Raw genomic sequence first — 17,357 nt, forward strand, 5'->3', positions numbered from 1 at the left:
ATACAGAGGAGAGTTTCTACCCACAGGGACGGTGCTTTCAGATGAGACCATCGCACCATGTCCACCAAAGTCCAGGCAAGCGGTACCAGAAGAAGCCTAAGAGGAGAAGACAGAAAACTAATTAGAAAGGGGAAACCAGCTGGGGACTGTTACCCTCACTGGTAGTAGGCCTGTTCCTAAAGCCAACGTCAAGGCACCGAAACATGTGTGTGAAATGACAAAGAGAGAGGCTATTTCTTCCTGAGGTCCACGTTGAGTGGAGAAAGCCAAAGAGTTGTTGACTGTCTTGTGTCCAGGGCCATGCTTTCAAATTGAAATGAATTGATTTAAAAAAGCAGGGACCGGCTAATGGGGAACCGCACGGCTGCTATATTTATGTGCATCAAACTGAAATTTAAACAATTTGAGGCAGTGTGGGCTGTATAAACGTTTTATATATAGTAACCTTTTTGTTATTAGTTTTGGAAATGCTTGGTGTGACTTCCCTGCCAGCACTCCATAGAGCTGACTATACAGCATTCAGTCCGTGCTACAGTCGAGCGGGAACTGTTTGCTCAACAACTCCAGGCTCCATTTCCAACTGGAGTACTAACGTGCACCCTAAGTTGGTCACATTAACCCAGGTAGTCCGGCGTATGTTGACTACTTCACCACACAGACAGCTAAAATACAAAAAGCAAATGCATGGCTGTAGGGGAAGTGTGGGCTGGAGGGTCTCCTGAGTGGGTTGGTTTGGATTTTTTCCCCCCGTGTGAGTGCTGGTGAGAGCCAGAAGACGGTGACATCCTCTGAAGCTGAATTTGGGCTCATCTCTCCACTTCTCCTCCAAGTTTGAGACATTGTGAATATTTACCACGTATGAAAGAAATTAGAAGTGCTGGGCATTGATCATTATTATATCCCTTCCCTGACAGAAAATTGGCCCAGGATAGCAGAGCTGACACTAATCTTTCTAAAGGAGAGTAAAAATGGGTTTGTGAAGAATTGTGCTGAAGTAACATACATTTCTTTCCTCTTCTGGATCCCTCATTGAAAACAGGGGCCCATCTGCTCGAGTGGGGCATTTCTCAGAGAAATCTAATAGATATTTGTTTCAGAGTCCACACTAAAGCCACAGACCAAATGTAAGGTGCAAGGCTCTCCATTCGTTTCTCTCTCTCTCTCACGTGCATCCCCACACACATGCAAGCACACACTCCCTTCTCTTCCTAAAATTATAAAATATCCCCTCCCTAGTTCTGCCGCCTTCTCTATTTTATGCAGATCCATACTCAAATGTGTACCAAAATTCTTAACTCAGTTTGCTGAAATCGCCTAGATTGTAGAGGAAATTAAACTAAACAAGGAACTGTGTGAAATGTTGAACTTTAAATACCATCCGCTACCCTGAGAAGAAAAAAGAGTCAATAAATGCTCAGGTTTCTGCTATGTTTAGATTATTGCAATTAGAAGAATTATTTTGGTCGGGTTTGGTTTTTTGTTTGTTTGTTTGTTTGTTTGTGGTTCTTTTTTTTAGCTTGGTGAGAATTCCCTCATGCTCTAATAGTGGGTATTTGAAAAGAATACTCTTTCCCTTTTGATTTTGGACTGAAGGACGGGGTTACGGTGTCTCCCCTAGGTGTTAACGATGGATATGGACGTGTTTAATCTTATGAACGGTACGTGTGTTTCTGTGAATATCAGGCAAGATGACAATATCATTCTCAGCAGCCCAGAAGTGGCATGTTTTACCTGAAGAACTGGGCTTGGGCTGGATGCTGCTGCTGTTCTGGGTTTTGGTTTTGGCTTTTAATTGTCCTGCCTATTCTCTCAAGTCAATATTAATGCCATAGAGCACGGCTGAGGCCAGGGCTGAGTGAGCCCCGTCATTAACAATAGCATAAACAAAGGAAGGGGACCAGTTACCTTGACATTAGATGCTTGCTTTGTTCCCGAGCCTCCAACTGCATCCTGAAGCCCATACAGGGAAGTATTGCCTACGGGAATGAATAATCCACTCCAGCTATTGTCCCAAATCCCCTGGAAAACAAAACAACACAACCAAAACAAAGATGATAACACACCCCCGCTCCGCGCGGAGCCTGCGAATGGTTTCATCCCCTCCTGCCTTTCCCTGCACTTCTCCTGCCCGCTCTTATCACTGACCCGCTCCCCGACAAGTGCTGCCCGCTGCAGCCCACAGGCGCGTCTCAGGTCGCCCAGGCACCTCCGGCCCCCTGTTCCCCAGTTTCCAGGGAGAAATGGGTTGGAGAACCCCTCTCTCCCCGTGCTTTGGAGAGGACGAGGGCGCTGTGCGCTCCTGTGCCTCCGCAGCCCGGCAGGATTCCTCCCGCTGCCGGCCGCACCCGGGGGGCTCCGCGTTAGACGGGGCGGCCCGGCGGGGTGGGCTGCCCTCCAGCCGTCCAAAACGTGTCCGACCCCTCACACACACCACACATCCCCCGCGGGATTCGCTCCCTCCCCGCGGCGTGGCGTGGCCTGGCCCGTAGGCAGGGCGGCATCCCCACGCAATGCCATGGGGATGCGAGGGAGGCGGAGGTGGGGGCAAGCGCGTCTCTGTGTGCGTGTGGGTATCTCCATTGTCCTTCCAGCTTCGCCCTCGCGGCGCGGTCTTCCCCGTGGAAGGGCCTACCCGGCGCTGACCTCCCTGCCTGGCAGATCCCACTCCATAGCCCCCCATATTTGGCAGACACGCCCGGACCAGCCCCCCTGCTCACGCCCGGCCGAAGGAGCCCGCGTGGAGTGGAAACGACTCTTTACCCTGCCAAAAAAAAAAAAAAAAAAGAAAATTAGGTTCCCCACATCCAGTTTCGTCTTCCCCTTTTTTTACAGCTCCGTGCTGGCCGTTGCGGCAGAGGGACGGATAGGAGACTCTCCCCTCCCCCCGAGTTTGCAGAGGGCTGGTTTGCCCCCATCCTTTCCCGCACGGGGAGGGGAGCCGGGCCAGGCCACGGCAGCGCTGTCGCTGCGGGGGCAGCTTTTGTTCCCGCTGCGCTCGGAGGGGAGCAAGTTCAAGCCCCAGGAACCCTACACCTTCACCTGGCTCTGCGGGAGAAGATGAAGGAGACCTGGTGGCGTAGCCCGAGGTGGACGGAGGCCTTCGGAGACAGATGCATCGGTCCCAGATGCAGCCAAATCCATCCTCGCAACGTGGGGGTGTGCGTGTGGGATACAGGGGGTAGCGAAGGAGGCAGTTTGAACCTAAAGCCCTTGCTCCAAAGGTTAAGAGCTTCCTCATCAAACGTTGCCAGACACTACTGGGCTAAAGGGAGGGGAGAAGGGGGTATAAAAGGACATCAACGTTGCTGCAAATTTCAAAGCACTGAAAATACTGCAAAGAAATCCCGAGGATCCGCCACCAGTTCTTTTTTCCTGGGACATATACATTAGGGGAAGCTTTTCTCGGAGGTGCTTGTGAGCAAGGCCAGCGAGAGCTGCGGCTGCCTTTGGGGGTGAGCCGGGCGGCGGGGAGGGAGGGAGGGCTGCTGGCCGGGGGCTGCCGCCCCCTCTCACGCACCTGCAACCTCTGGATGCGCTCAGGACCCGGTCTCTGCCGGCTCGGTGCTCCCCCCCTTCCCTCCTCGGCCTGTGTCAGGAGCAAACCCACCCCCAAATCCTTTCCCCGCCCCGGGCCCCCGCGGCGCACCCGGGCCTTGCTCCCGCTGGGAGCCGCGGCGGCCGGGCAGGGGCCGGCCCCGGCAGCCCTTTATGCGCAGCGGTCAGCAGCCGGGTTGTGAGTTTGCAGCTGCATGCAAATAAATCCCCGGCAATAATCGAACGCGGGTGCGCTGCCCCGACGACAAAGTGCCGCCACAAACGCAAGTGCTTTTTTTTTTTTTGGTTTGTTTTCTTTTTTTTTTTTTTGACCACCTAGGTCCCGCAAACAAGGGAAACAAATAAAAATAGGAAGGGAGGGGGAGAAAGTTGGTTAACACGCATGTTTCATGAAACGCAGCCTGCTTTTGTGATATACGAGAACTGAGGATTTGTTTCCTGCACCTCTGCGAGACCATCACCACTCGCCTCAGCTGGAGAAAACGATTCCACGCATGATGAGCAGGAATGAGGTGTCCTACCTACCCGCCCGACCGCTGCCACCTTATTTGTTCCGTTCCCACGTGGAAAATGCACCTCTTTCCTTAATTTTCATTGAACTACAGCTGTTTTAGATACGGGACGGAAGGGGGGGCATAATTTTGTACCCTATCTTCTTTTGCAGGTAAAAGTTTTTTTGTTGGTTTTACTGCTCTCCAAGAAAGGTCTGTATAGGGGGAGGGTTGTTTGGTTTTTTGCTTGCCCGTCTTAAGCAAAAGCTCAGCAGAGTCAATGGGATGAAGGAAAAAAAAAAAAAAGAGAGAGTAAATCTTTGAGAAAGAGCCGGAGTGGGAGAAGAAAAATACCAAACCGCAAAAAAATCCCAACAACCCAATTCCAGAGAGAACGGGAGGGAGCACAGTTTCCCCAATTGCCATTCTGCGGACTGCCATAAAAGAAAAAAAAAAAAAACAACACATTGAAGGCTGCGGCGGGGGTAGAGTTTTATTTTTGCCAAGTGTAAGTCTCTAACGACAAGCAATCCTTCGTGACACCTGGTTCCCCCCAGACAGGGTAGCCCCCCCCCACTCCCTCCCACCCCCCTCCCCGGGGAGGCCGGAGGCCGGGGGGCAGGTAGGGGCTCAGCGCCCAGCCCTGGGGGGAACCGTCGGCTCTCCCCAGCGCAACCCGCCGCTCTCCCTTCCTCTCTCCCGCCCCTAACTTCGGGAGGGAGTGGGGTCCTTATCATTATGGAAAAGCCCGTTTCCTCAGCAGAAGAGGGGCAGCTGGGCGCCCAGCCCCCCCGCCGCCAGCTCCCCCCGGGGATGCGGGCAGTCGGTGCGCGGCCCTGCCGGGCCGACCTCAGCCTTCGCCCGCTCCACCTGAGCCAGAGCCCGCTCTGCTTTCACGTCTCACCCCTCGGGGAGGGGAGGCTTCTCTGCAGCCGCCGTGCCGGGCACAAACGGGCCGCCCTGAGACTGGCTGGCCGAACCACAGCCCTCACCGCCTCCCCGGCCCATCGCCCCCGGGGGCTTTCCCAGGCTTTGCCCAACTCCTCTCCGCGGCTTTGCCCTTCCTTCCCGGGCTCTCCCCGCCGCCGCCCCGCTGAGCCCGGCGTCCTCAGCACCCAGGTCCCTCCGGCGGCCGGGGAGCGGCGGGGCGGTGTGTGTGTGCGCATCTCCTTGGAGTCTCGGCTCCCCGCCTGCACGCCCCGGCTTTTCCTGTCCCCACGGCCGTCGCTCCGTCCTCTCCGGCAGGCACCGAGCCCGGCCCAGCTGCCGCTCGTCCCCTCAGGGGGGCTTTCTTCTTCTCTCCCCCCGCTTCCCTCTTCCCAAACCCTCCCGGGCACGGCCTGCAGCCGGGCCCTCTGGGGAGGGCTCAGGGCTCTGCAGAGCACCCCGCGGCCTCGTTGCCCCCCCGGTGCCTCCTTGTCTCCGCCGACAACACAAAAGCCCCGGACCAAAGGGGCCAAGAAAAGACGGCACAGCAGAGCCCGCGCCCGCTGCCTTCTCCACAATGCGAACTCCAGAGGGAAAACTCCCTCCGGGGCTTCTCTCCGAAACCCGGGAGTCCCTTAATCTCTGCAGCTTTCGGCAGGAGAAAGAGGAGTTCGTCACCTAAGTTGCCCCTCGCACCTTTGTGGCACCCGGCGCGGGCACCGGCACAGGACTGCGCCGGTTTCCGCAACTCAAAAGGAAATCTCTGGGCATGGGGCTCGGTGCCGGGGCCGAGGATGGCACTCTGGAGCACCCACACACACCCCAAACACGGCGTCCTCGCCTCTGTCTTTGAAACTGTGTTTAAAACAGCCGCTGAAACACAATTAATTGTAACTGATTAACATGGATTAGTTTGGCCTCCAAAGCACTTTAAGTCAATTCAGCAGCCATAATAATAATTAATTCATTAATAAGTACTATTGGTGCTTCATCACTAACGCCAAGAAAAGTTTCCCTGCGAAGTACAGGTGGCAGGGAGTGTTAAAACGAAAACATTTGCATGCAACTTTTTAACCAGAAGGGAAAGCACTTTGGTTATATTTGGAGACATGTGTCTCACACATTTCCCCTTTTTTTTGTAAACTATGTAAGAATAAACATTACAGCTCTGGGCTTTTAATTTCTCCAGATGGAATCATAAAGTACCTAGTGGATTGACTTTTTTTTTTTTTTTTTTTATCTACTGTACAATTGAGGACACATGTCTTGCTTTTTCCCAGAGAGGACCGAGAAGCGACTTTATTTGAAGGCGTAACTACCGAACCACATTTTGAATAACACACTCGAACAAGTTCACTTTAAAAGGCAGGAAACCGCTAAGAGCACACAGCACTGAAAGTTGCTCCTTCCCACTCGAGCTGCAGTGGAAGATCGCCCGCCTGACCTTCACAGACACGCTTTGTCGTTTCGTACACGTATAGAAGAAGAGATTCATATAGGTGACAGCGTGACTGGTCGCGGAGGGGGCTTTTCCAAAGCGCTCGTATCCCCGGGGGCTCCCCCCGCTCGCTGAAGAGGCCGCTCGGGATCCCACTCCCAGCGCGGCGGCGGAGCCCTCTGATGAGCAGCTGAGAGGAGAGGTCTCCTCCCGCCTGCCCCCGCCTGTCCCCCCGGCTGAAACAAGGGGTTCACTTACCCCCCCCGGCGCTCCGCTCCTCTCACGCACCCCTGCGCACCCACGGAGGGCAAAAGGAGGGAGGGAGCCCCGAACCCTCCCACCGTTCGGCTACCTTAGGAGTACACACGCTTGCTGAGAGGGGGTCAGGGAGCCCCTGGGCTGGGCGGAAAATAATGCCAAAAGAAAGGGAAAAAGAGAAAAAAAAAGTCCAAGTGCAAGATTTCTTACCCTAAACTGTATTATCAGGTTGGGTGGGTTTGGTTTGCTTGTTTTGGTGTGTTTTTTTTTTCTTTTGTTGTTGTTGTTGTTGTTGTTGTTGTTGTTGTTTGTTTGTTTGTGGTTGTTTTTTTTTTGGGGGGGTGGGATAGGAATGAACAAAATAGCCGACTCATCTCCCTAACTGGACTCAGCCTGCCTCCCTCCCTCCTCCTCCTCCCCAGCCCCCACCCCAGGTTCTGACTTACATATGTTTAGAGCAACGGCAAGCGGCTCCCAAACCGGAGCCCTGGCAGAGGCTGCGTTTAAAGCGTGGATGATTTGCTCCCCCACAACCGAGGTCCCGCGGGTGAAGGCTCCAGCCCCGCGTCAGCTGGGCACTGCGGACAAACAGCCTTAAACATGCATCAGGAACAGGTCGCTTTCTTAAAGGAGAACTTACCGCACCGGAAAGTTCACAGCCTGACGGCAGGCACGGGGGGTGTGTGTGTGCAGGGGTGGCCTTTGCGTTGGGACAGCCCCAACCCCGTCCCAAAGTGTTCCCCTACACGCTCACCGACAGGGCTGGAGAGACCCGGGCCGTGGTTCTGCTCGGGACCGGACGGAGGAGGGGTGGCGAGTCGGTCCCTGGCTAAAGAAGTCGCGTTTCAGCGGACCAGCGCCTTCACCCAGCACCACCGTCCCTTCCTCGGCCGGGATGGGCGATGGGCAGAGCCGCGCACCGAAGGCAGTCCCGCTCCGGCGGGTCCCCGCGGCAGCCACCGACCGGCTGCCCGAAAACTTGCGGCTTTACAGCACCGGATCCTAAACCGGGGGAAAACGTGGGACTCTGAAATAAAAAAAAAAAAAAGCGGGGGGGGGGGGGGGAGGGGGGCGGGATGCGTGTGTGTGTGTGGAGCGGAACTGATGAAACAATCAGACAGCAGAGCCCAGGCAGGCTCTGCAGATTGCCCGAGCAATTTTGCTTTTTGGAAAGCAAAAGTAACGCGGGGGAAGGACGGGAACCTGCGCACCGGTTTCGCCGAGCTCCCCGTTTAGGGCCGTTCCCCGCACCCCCGGCAGGACCTTCCCCCGGCAGGAGCACCGGCTCTGCCGGGGGCGCCGCTCGCCCGCTTTGCCCCCCGCCTTGCCCCGGGGCCGAGCCCCGGCCCCCGCCGCGGGGGTGCGGGCGGCGCCGGGCGCTCCCCGCGGGGAAAGGGCATCCCACCGCCGGGCGCTGCTCCCCCTCCCCCCTGGCCCTCCTCTGCGGGGACGGCTCTCCGCGTTTCGGACAATAAGAGGGTTATTTTTTTAATTATTCTCCCCCACTCCCCGCCATGCACGTGGTTGCAAAGTCTGTAGCGCCATCTAACGGGAGGCGGAGGCTCCGCCGGGCCCGCCCGCCCGCGCCGCGCCGCCGAGGGCCGGGGGCAACCGGGGGGGCAGCGCGGCCCGGCCCGGCCCCGCCGCTCCGGCCCGGGCCGGCGCTATCCCACACTGCCCGCGCCTCCCGCCGCCTTTGCTCCTCGGAAGCGCTGGGACTCAGAGTGGGGGATTTATTTGCTCCTTGCCCCCCGCTTTTTTTATTTGCTCTTTTTTATCTTTTTTTTTTTTTTTTTTAATTTCTTCCCTTTTTCGCCCCCTTTTTATCTCCTCTTTTTTTTTTTTCTATTTTTTTTTTTTTAATTCGCTGCTTTTTGGCCTACTTTTTATTTGCTTTTTTTTCTCTTTCCTTTTTTTTTTCTTTGCTCCTTTTTTTTCTCCCCTTTTTATTTACTCTTTTTTTTTTTTCCCCTCTCTCTCCTTTTTTATTTTATTTTTTTATTTGCTCCTTGTTTTTTCTTATGCATGGCCATCCCAGGCAAAGCAGGCGCCGACTGCATTGCACGTTGGTTTCTTTAGTGGCACGTCCCCGGCTGCTGCCCGGATACCCCGTGGCGCGGGGGACCCCCTGGCCCTCGAAAGCGGGTCGACGGGGCGAGAGGTTAGGATGGAATCAGTCTTGGGAGCGAGGAGGCGCCCGTGAGAAGAGCAAGGGCGCTGATCTGCACAAAACCTGCCAAAAGGTGCTCCGTAACTCCGTAACCTGTCCGGGAGAGTTATCCCCCAGGAGCTTCCTCCAGCCTCTGCATCTTTATTTTTTTATGTCGTTGTAGCTGTGAAGAGCTGGTAAAGCTACCTTTTTTTTTTTTTTTTTTTTTTTTGGGAAAGGGGGAAAGGCAAATGGATAAATCCCAGCAAAGCCAGACAGAGTTGAGAGTGGAGGACAGGAGGCCTTCCCAGCCCTGCATCTTTGACTTCTTTCCCTTTTCAGGGAGGTCAGGGAGGACCCCAGCCAGCTGCTGCATCTTATAAGTGAATAAGGCCCCAATTCTGCTGCTGCTTTGGTATCTCAGGAAGCTCTCTATTTTCAACACTTTAGAGTATATGTTAATTTTTAAAGGTTAATGCTGCCCTTTTGCCAGGGCACTGCAGCCATAACTGTGTTCACAACCAGAGTGACACTTATTTTGGGAGGCAGCTGACCTGGTCATCTCAGTTCATTTAAGACACTGAGTGAGTTGCTCAGATCAGGAGACGGCTCACCTCAGGCCCGTGGCAAGGGCAGCAAAAAGAAACGAAATTCTCCAGGACATGTTTGTGCTCCCATAAGATCACAGCCAGTCTCTACAGGTGCCTGCCTCTCTACAGCTCTTGCCACATCTAAGGGCTCAAGTTAGAATTAGAGGATCCAGGCTGAACCAGGATAGAGGTTTTATTTCAGGTTTGAAGTTTACTTTCATTCTGCTTCCATATTTCTGTTACAGATACAGAACACAATCTACGTCTTCAATTACACATACCAATTTTGCTATGTTTACCTAGGTCTTCTGTACATGCATGTAGACAGGGAGTCCCAAAGAAGCACAGAAATCTTTCTGTCCATGCCTCAAGTCATAAAATGGTAGTGTAGCCTTTGGCTAGCAACAACTGTACTTGCATCAGCCACTCAAACTCTATTTATTTTTCAGCCCAGGTTGTCCAAGGATGTCAGTTCTGCATGTGGCAAATCCTATGTGACTCAGATGGCCAGGTTACATTTGCCAAAGTGATTTTGGCAGATGAGGTACTCGAGTGCCACTGACATCTGTTGACTCTCAAATTTACCACTACTAAGGCGTTTAAGGCCCAGCCCCAACAGAGGCTCTAGGCTACGAACTCCTGTGCGAGGTCCTGACTTTCTCCAGACACCAATAGGGAGATAAAAGCCTAAACAAAGAGTCACAAGTCTAAATAATTTTTTGCATGTGGACCTTAATCTTAAAGCCCATACCAAAACATTTAGATTCTGAATCTCTCCTCATTTTGATGAAACATCTGAAACATCTTTGATGGGACCTGCCCTGTTTGGAAATGGGATTCATCCACCTAGGTTGCCTATTCTTTCTGAACACAAGAATGACTAACACATTGAAAAACCTACACCTTGAAGTTCAACTCTGAAGTCCTTTGACAGCCAGAAGCAGACTTTTTAGGTGCTCTTTCCTGCTTTATGATATAGAGCAAAAACTTCTTTCACACCAGAAGGAATCTGAAGTGCAAGATGACCAGGACTTTATTCTTACTGATTGTGCTGCACCACAGGCTGCTACACAAACCAGACAATTAAGTGTTAGTAATGACTACCTGATCAATTCTCTGCTGCTTGGCCAAATTTTATCTGGTTTTGCATTTTCAGAGGTGAAAGCATGATTCATAATCCCTGTCCCATGTAATCTTCTGACACTTTCTGAGCACTAATGATTGAAAATAACACACATTTATTCCGGTATCAAAATAAGGCTAATCAAAATACAAACTAAACTTCACATGACAAAAATGGAATACTGTCACTGAAGTGGTTTTATAGATAAAAAATTTTAACAGGTATATCCATAGACAGGAATAGATTTTCATTCTTGAGTCTGGGAAGGCTCATCTTGTTCAAGGATTGGAAGGAAAGGTGATTTCTGTCTATGCTGAAATGAGAACACATTTTTGGGTGTATGGACAATAGACAACCTCTGATAGTCAGGCTAGGATGTCTCAGAGTAGACATGAAAAATCAGACGTGCTGAAAAATCAGACGTGCTCTGGTTCATTAGCCACCAATGAAGAGTTAAGATAGGTTTATGCCTAGATCCAGTAAAGGATTTATATTTCTTAAAAGTTAATTGCCTCAGTACTTAACTTTCAAGTGCCTTGCCCAAGACTGGCATCCCTGATGTTGTGTTTGGCACCGGGGCTCACTGTACTGTGAATGGAGAAGTTGCGTACAGACAAATCTTCTGTGCCTTGTCCAAAGCCATGCTGTCCCACAAAGGACAGGAACAGCAGAGAAGCCCAGGCTTGTGGTTACATTGGGAAATGTGAATTATTGGTTGTAACTGAGAGAATCTTTTAAACTAAGAAAGAAAACTTTTCCTCCACTTTTATGTGAAGACTGGTGGAATAACAATGGCCTGATGTCTTTCAGATGAAGGATTTCCCATGCTTGTTCTTCAGTCACCCCACAAGGAGCACGAGACCAGAAGGATGGCAGATGATACATTCTGCTGTCACAACTTCCAGCTTAGGAAAGGTCCTCCTGACATTGCTGAGGGACACCTACTTTTAGCTCTACAGTAGTAAATATTCACTTGCTTCTATCAGGTGGGATATAAAGATTGTAATTTGACCTAAAATATGACGCCTATCCTCTTTTACTATATAATCTAGAGTATCTTGGGGTTTTCTTCATTGTTCAAAGAATTTAAGCTTTGGCTTTGAAATTACTTCAATGTTTTGAGTTTTATGCATACTCGAAAGACAAGAACAGCTCCTTGAGTTAACTCAAGGCGATACATTTCCCAGGTCAGTCCCAGGCGGGCCATAGGCAGGATCAGCTGTGGCAAGTCAAAGGTATCTTTTGCTGTGCAACTTATGGGGGTTAGCTCATCCTAAGCTTTTGATTCTGAACTTGCTGAAGTTGTGGGAGGTTTTTGTTCCTCCAAAGTCCTTTTACTGAGCCATTGGTGAATTATATGACAAACTCCTTTGCTGTGTTTTTGTTTTTTTTTTTTTTTTTCTGGGGGTGAGTTCTGATTCAACTGAAAAACCTCTTGTCAGTCCCAAAGGCTTCTCTCATCATTCTTCACTTTCCAGTGTAGAAAGACAAGGGACCAAAGCCTTTTGGGCTTTTTCTAGTAAAGCAAGGAGCACATGAGCAGCTTCATCCACATGAAGGTATTTAATTAAAATTGTAGTAGTTTTGAGAAATGCTAGGGAATAAGTAGACTCAGTGGGTGCTCAGTCCCTCTGTAATTCACAATCCCTTCATGTAGATGCCAATGTTTTGACTAGGCTGACTATTTTTAATATTTGGGTTTAAAGCTTTCGGCCCATGTGTTCTGTTTCCTCAGGGCCCTCTAATCTTTAACTTTTACCATAGAAAAATCTTAATGTTTTCAAGGTTCCACCTTGCTAGCAATATGGTTTGAATCAGATACACTGCACAGAGACTATTTTGATTTAAAAAAAGAACAACCTTCTGGTTTTATTTCTGCAGGTATGAATAAAAATCTGAGAGATCCTGTGCTTAGAGCTTGCCTTCTCTTGATAGCAGACAGCATGAGCACTGTGATATGGATCAGTGGTACAACATGTGTTCCTTCATTAGAAATACAACCTAGACATTGAAAACAGCCTGCTGAAGAATCATATTCATTTAGTAATCATGTAATTTCACAATCAAGGGGTTACTATCCCTCCACCTCCCGCGTCCCCCCTTTAGGACTGCCCATTTATGGAGAACATCTGATACCAATAAGTTTATGATACCTATTCCTAAAAGCGGTGCCTGCATTTCAAATGTGGCTTTAGCAGTTGAGTTATCAGATCCAGCACTGACTGCAGATGGGATTTATCTTCACTAACTTTAGCCATATACCGGGTAATGTGCAGGCCAAGTCTGGGCTCCCTCTGTATTCAATGGAGAAAGATGGAGGGCGATTCATGCCAGCTAGCTTAGGTGCCTACTAAAGGGAGGGATGAGTCACCTTTTGAAGTTGCCTGCACCGTTCAGTCGATTATAGCAGGAGGCCAGGCAGCTAGCTTAGTTATAGTGTACCTGACCAGGTGGCTGAAGTTAGGGAAGATGGATCCTGTCCTACCTCTCTGTAGGCAGCGCAGACAAGGCCAAGCTGTATTCAGCACTAGCTCAGGACTCAGGACTAGTCAAGATGAGCTGAATGAGTGTGAATGTGTTTTGCCCTCGACAAAAAACATCTCTTGGATGGGCTCACTTTTAAAAAAGAGAGCTGACTTATACTGTAGCCAGTGGCAAAATGCTAAGGAAAAATCACCCTAGCCTGCAGCTCATCTGATCAATTTACAGTGATGCTGACTGAAATGCAATTTTACTTTGTCCTGTCTTTATTTGCCATCCAGGCTATGGCGCTTCTCGGAGGCATGAGGTCTTCTAGACTTTTGTTCAATGACAGGCTGAGTTGGACCCTCCCTTTTGTTCAAACATTTTCTGCATAACCATGTGAGTTACGCAATGTAGGGCATTAAAGGAAATGCCAAGCAGCATTAGACTGGTTATAAAAAAAAACCAAAACAAAGACCTCCAAAACCCAAACCAAAACCTGGCAGAAATGAATATAGGAATACCTTTTCATGTGGTTATCCTGGGTTGAAATACACCCCTTTACCCAGGGCTGGCACACACATCTTGTGTAGAGTTAGATCTACACCATAATAAACTCAAACTTTTCTCTCATTCCCCAGTTAACGAGACCTCATGAACTGGGAGGTATGAAGGCAAGGGAGCTGCTGTGCTGGGCTGTGATGGAAGAAACATACATAACCCAAAGGCTTTTTTGTGTGTTTCGCTCCAAGGTTTCATGCCTAAGCTGGAGCCAAGCTGGGGGGATCAATCACACCTAGCGTGGGAGGCCAGCAGTCTGAGACAGCCTGCAGGACTGGGCTGGAAGCAAGTAAGTTGCCAGAGCCATGATGCAAGATGGAGACTCGACAGGTGAGTCTCAAGAGTAGAGCATGACACAGGGAATGGCTGATTAACAGTAGTGGAAACAGAAGAATAAACAACCACCAGTTTCTTCAGAAGAACATACCTCAGGGGACCCTGTCACGTTTATCAAAAATTTAACCACAAGGACCTTTCTGGAGAAACAGCAGAAGCAGATGGATCCTGTGGACAGAGGAGAAAATATCCACCTGCTCAGCTATAAGAACTCCATCTGTATTATCCCACTGATGCCAAATGGGCATTTTCCTATGGCCTCTTGCAAGAGGAAGCCCAAGCCCGTAGCCCTGCGAGTAGGTTTAGCTTCAAACTGGCAAACAGCAACACTGCATGCGTATGAGATGGTATTAAAGAAATGACCTAGGCCACTTTGTTTTCACTTTCAATGTTTGGCTGGCAGGCAGGTAGTGAATGGGGTTTGTTCTCTACCTAGAACATAGCCAGCCTGAATATTTCAAATGGTAAAGTTCAGCTAAGTAGTCAGACAAGCCTGAGAAAAATGTTTTAAATTTTACATGAAAATCCATGTTCTTCCTCTTTCACCATTCGAGCTGCTGAATATTGCTCAAACTTGAAAAGTTTTTTGCAAGACTAGGGTCTTTCTGTTTCAGTGCACATTTGGCAGACCAGCAAAATTTTAGAATTGAGAAGCAGCTAAAAGATTTATCAAACACTGGAGGAGACCTGCAGTCTTCTCTCATCACACAAACCTCTCCTAATCTCTCCCTCGGATACTCAGCCACCATCAGGCCCACCAGACTAGAAGAGACTTCTTGGACTAGCAACACCTCCTCTTACCGCAAACACATAGATTTGCTTTCAACAGTGTGTCAGGTTCAGTCTTAAATTGCATTAGACTCTTGGTGCTCACTCTCCCCCACAGCAAGACTGATGACTCTAACAGCTAGGAAATATTTTCTGATTTTGCTGATTTCTTGAGGCTAGCTTATATCTTCTCAGTCCTTTTTTTTTTTTTTTTTTTCCCCCAGCTTAACTAGTCAAGTTATTCAGCCCTCTTCTTATTTCCTCTTGGTCAAGTTAGCTGTGTTTCTGCACAGTGCTTCCAGCTGGAGTCGAGCTTTCCTGCCCATGGGTGCTCAGAGCTGCACACGAGATCTCATCAGGTTTCGTGCTAAAGCATTAACACTTTCTGATCTCTGTCTCACTGAATTTCAGTTACCTATTTTGAAGAGTGGGTCATACTGTAGCATGAGAGTCATCTTTGATAGCATGGCCAGGTATTTCTGCTCACTTACAAGCTTGGAGCAACTAGGAGAAATTGTACTGTTAGTCCTAACTTTGTATGTATATTTTTTATTTTCACCTGTTTTCAGAGTCGTGATACACTTTCATTGCATTAATGACACCTCTCAATGTTGCGTCATCAAAAATTTAAGTCGGTACTTATGTCATGATCATTTATGAAAATATTAAACAAGATTGGTCCCAACACTTAGTTTGAAGAGCTCTCCTAATTGCTTCTCCCCAGCCTTATAATGCTTTTTTTTTAGTGGTGTCTGTATGCTATGAGCCAGATCTTTATACACACAGTTTTTCTAAAGTGCTTCCACTAACAAATAACATCTTCTGTGCTACCCTATCAAATTATGTAGTAAAATGCAAATGGATGGTATTTACCTTGTTCTTTCTATGTAGGACATCATCTTGTCCAAGAAAGCTTAGAAGGACTTTGGTGTGATCTTTCCTGTCATATTTTAGTCCATTCCCTGTTTAGCACCCAGTCTTCCTCTTAAAAGACATAAGCTAATGTACTAGTACCTCTCTTGAAGTGGTTATACAACCAGGCTTTCTCTTCTGCCTGTTACTCAGATTCCTGAAACTTTTATTCTCTCAGACCTGTAGAAGCTCCAGACCTATTTCACATTTTAATGCCTGGACTCTGCAATCTGTCTGACTTTAGTAATCAATTCCAGGAGTTTACCAAACTTTGCCCTTTTGAAATGCAAAACCTTATTAACAGACTCATTTATCTGTTCCATTTAATTAGGAAGTGTCAGTCCCTGACCACTTGAGCCAAGGTCATTTTTTGCTGCAATCATCAGTTACCAAAACCAAGTCTCAATCAGCATCACTTTTTTTCTGGTTCTGTGAGAGTTTTATTAAGAAATTTGCTGACTACTACATCCAGAAGTATCTGGATTCTATCATCATTAGTGGCATTTGTTCTTTGATCTGTATTTGGGAAGGTAAAAATTTCCCTGCACGATACAAACCCAACAGAACTTGTCTCTTTAATGGCATTACTGCTGTCTTTACCTGTAACCAGGGCCACATCAGGGGGCTTGCACTTTCTGAGTACTCTCTTTTACCAGCCTTCCCCAAAGTGATTTTAACTGGAACAAATTCTGCTTTTTGCATGCTATCCCTTCTGCACACCCTTCTTCGCAGTGTTTCGTATCATTAATGCACAGTTCTCTGCCACCACCTTCACCTTTATCTCTGCCTTTCTGAATAATGCATATGCTTTGAGACCAGTGTTCCCGCCGTGATTGCTATTCTGTCGTGTTACCAGTGTATACCTGTCCTGCCTGATGCCCTGCCAGCATAGTTCATACTCTTCCCTTTTTTTGGTATGTATATTGTTGTTAAATATTGCTGTACCCCATACCACAGCTTTGTTAAGACCTGCTCGTGACGCTCACTGTATTGCCTGTTTGGAAGCAGTTCTCATCACAGTTGGCACTTTCTTTCTTCTTATTCCCCACCATTCTGATCACTGAAATTTCTTTATCCTTTGGCATACCCTTGTGTACCTAGGCTTTCTCCTCTGGTGTTCTACGGGCATGTGGAGATTATTCAAGTCTTTGACTCTGTACCCTTCATTTCTCAGTTCAAAGCTCTGCTTATCAGTTCTGCCAGACTTGCTTCTAGAAGGCTATTTCCACAGCTGTGCTATTTCCACAGTCTGTCCTTCAAAAAGGGTCTTCTTTTAGTAAATACATCCCAATGGTCAAACATTGCCAGCTCTGTGGCTATCTGTTGATCTTCCTCAAAGCACTCTTTTTTTTGGCTTAGTTTTTATTTCCTATGGCATCAGAAAACGCTAGACCCTAGTGCTCTTTTAAAATAAGCATTACTACAAAAGGAAAATTAAAAAATAATAATGGCATCTGCCCCAAATCTCTAGTGATACAGTTCTACAAGCAAACTCCCTCATGCAAGCAGCCAGCCCAGAGAGACATCTGACACGCAACCAGAACCAGCAGTGAATATTCTGTTTTCACCCCTCAGGATTTCTTGTCTACGCAGAGAGTTTTGCCATCCTTGCTGTGTCAGTCAGAAGCATGAAAACAATTGCCTGAGGTAGACAGAATAATATCAGGAAAAAAAAGTCTTTTTGCTGGTTTATTATTTTGTTCATCAAAACGGTTCCACTGAGGTGGCTCTGTTGGTATTACATTAGTGTAGCTTTGCTGGCAAGCCCTTTCACATGTAGTGAACA

Source organism: Tauraco erythrolophus, chromosome 1, assembly GCF_009769465.1.
Source record: "Tauraco erythrolophus isolate bTauEry1 chromosome 1, bTauEry1.pri, whole genome shotgun sequence".
Taxonomy (NCBI): Eukaryota; Metazoa; Chordata; class Aves; order Musophagiformes; family Musophagidae; genus Tauraco; species Tauraco erythrolophus.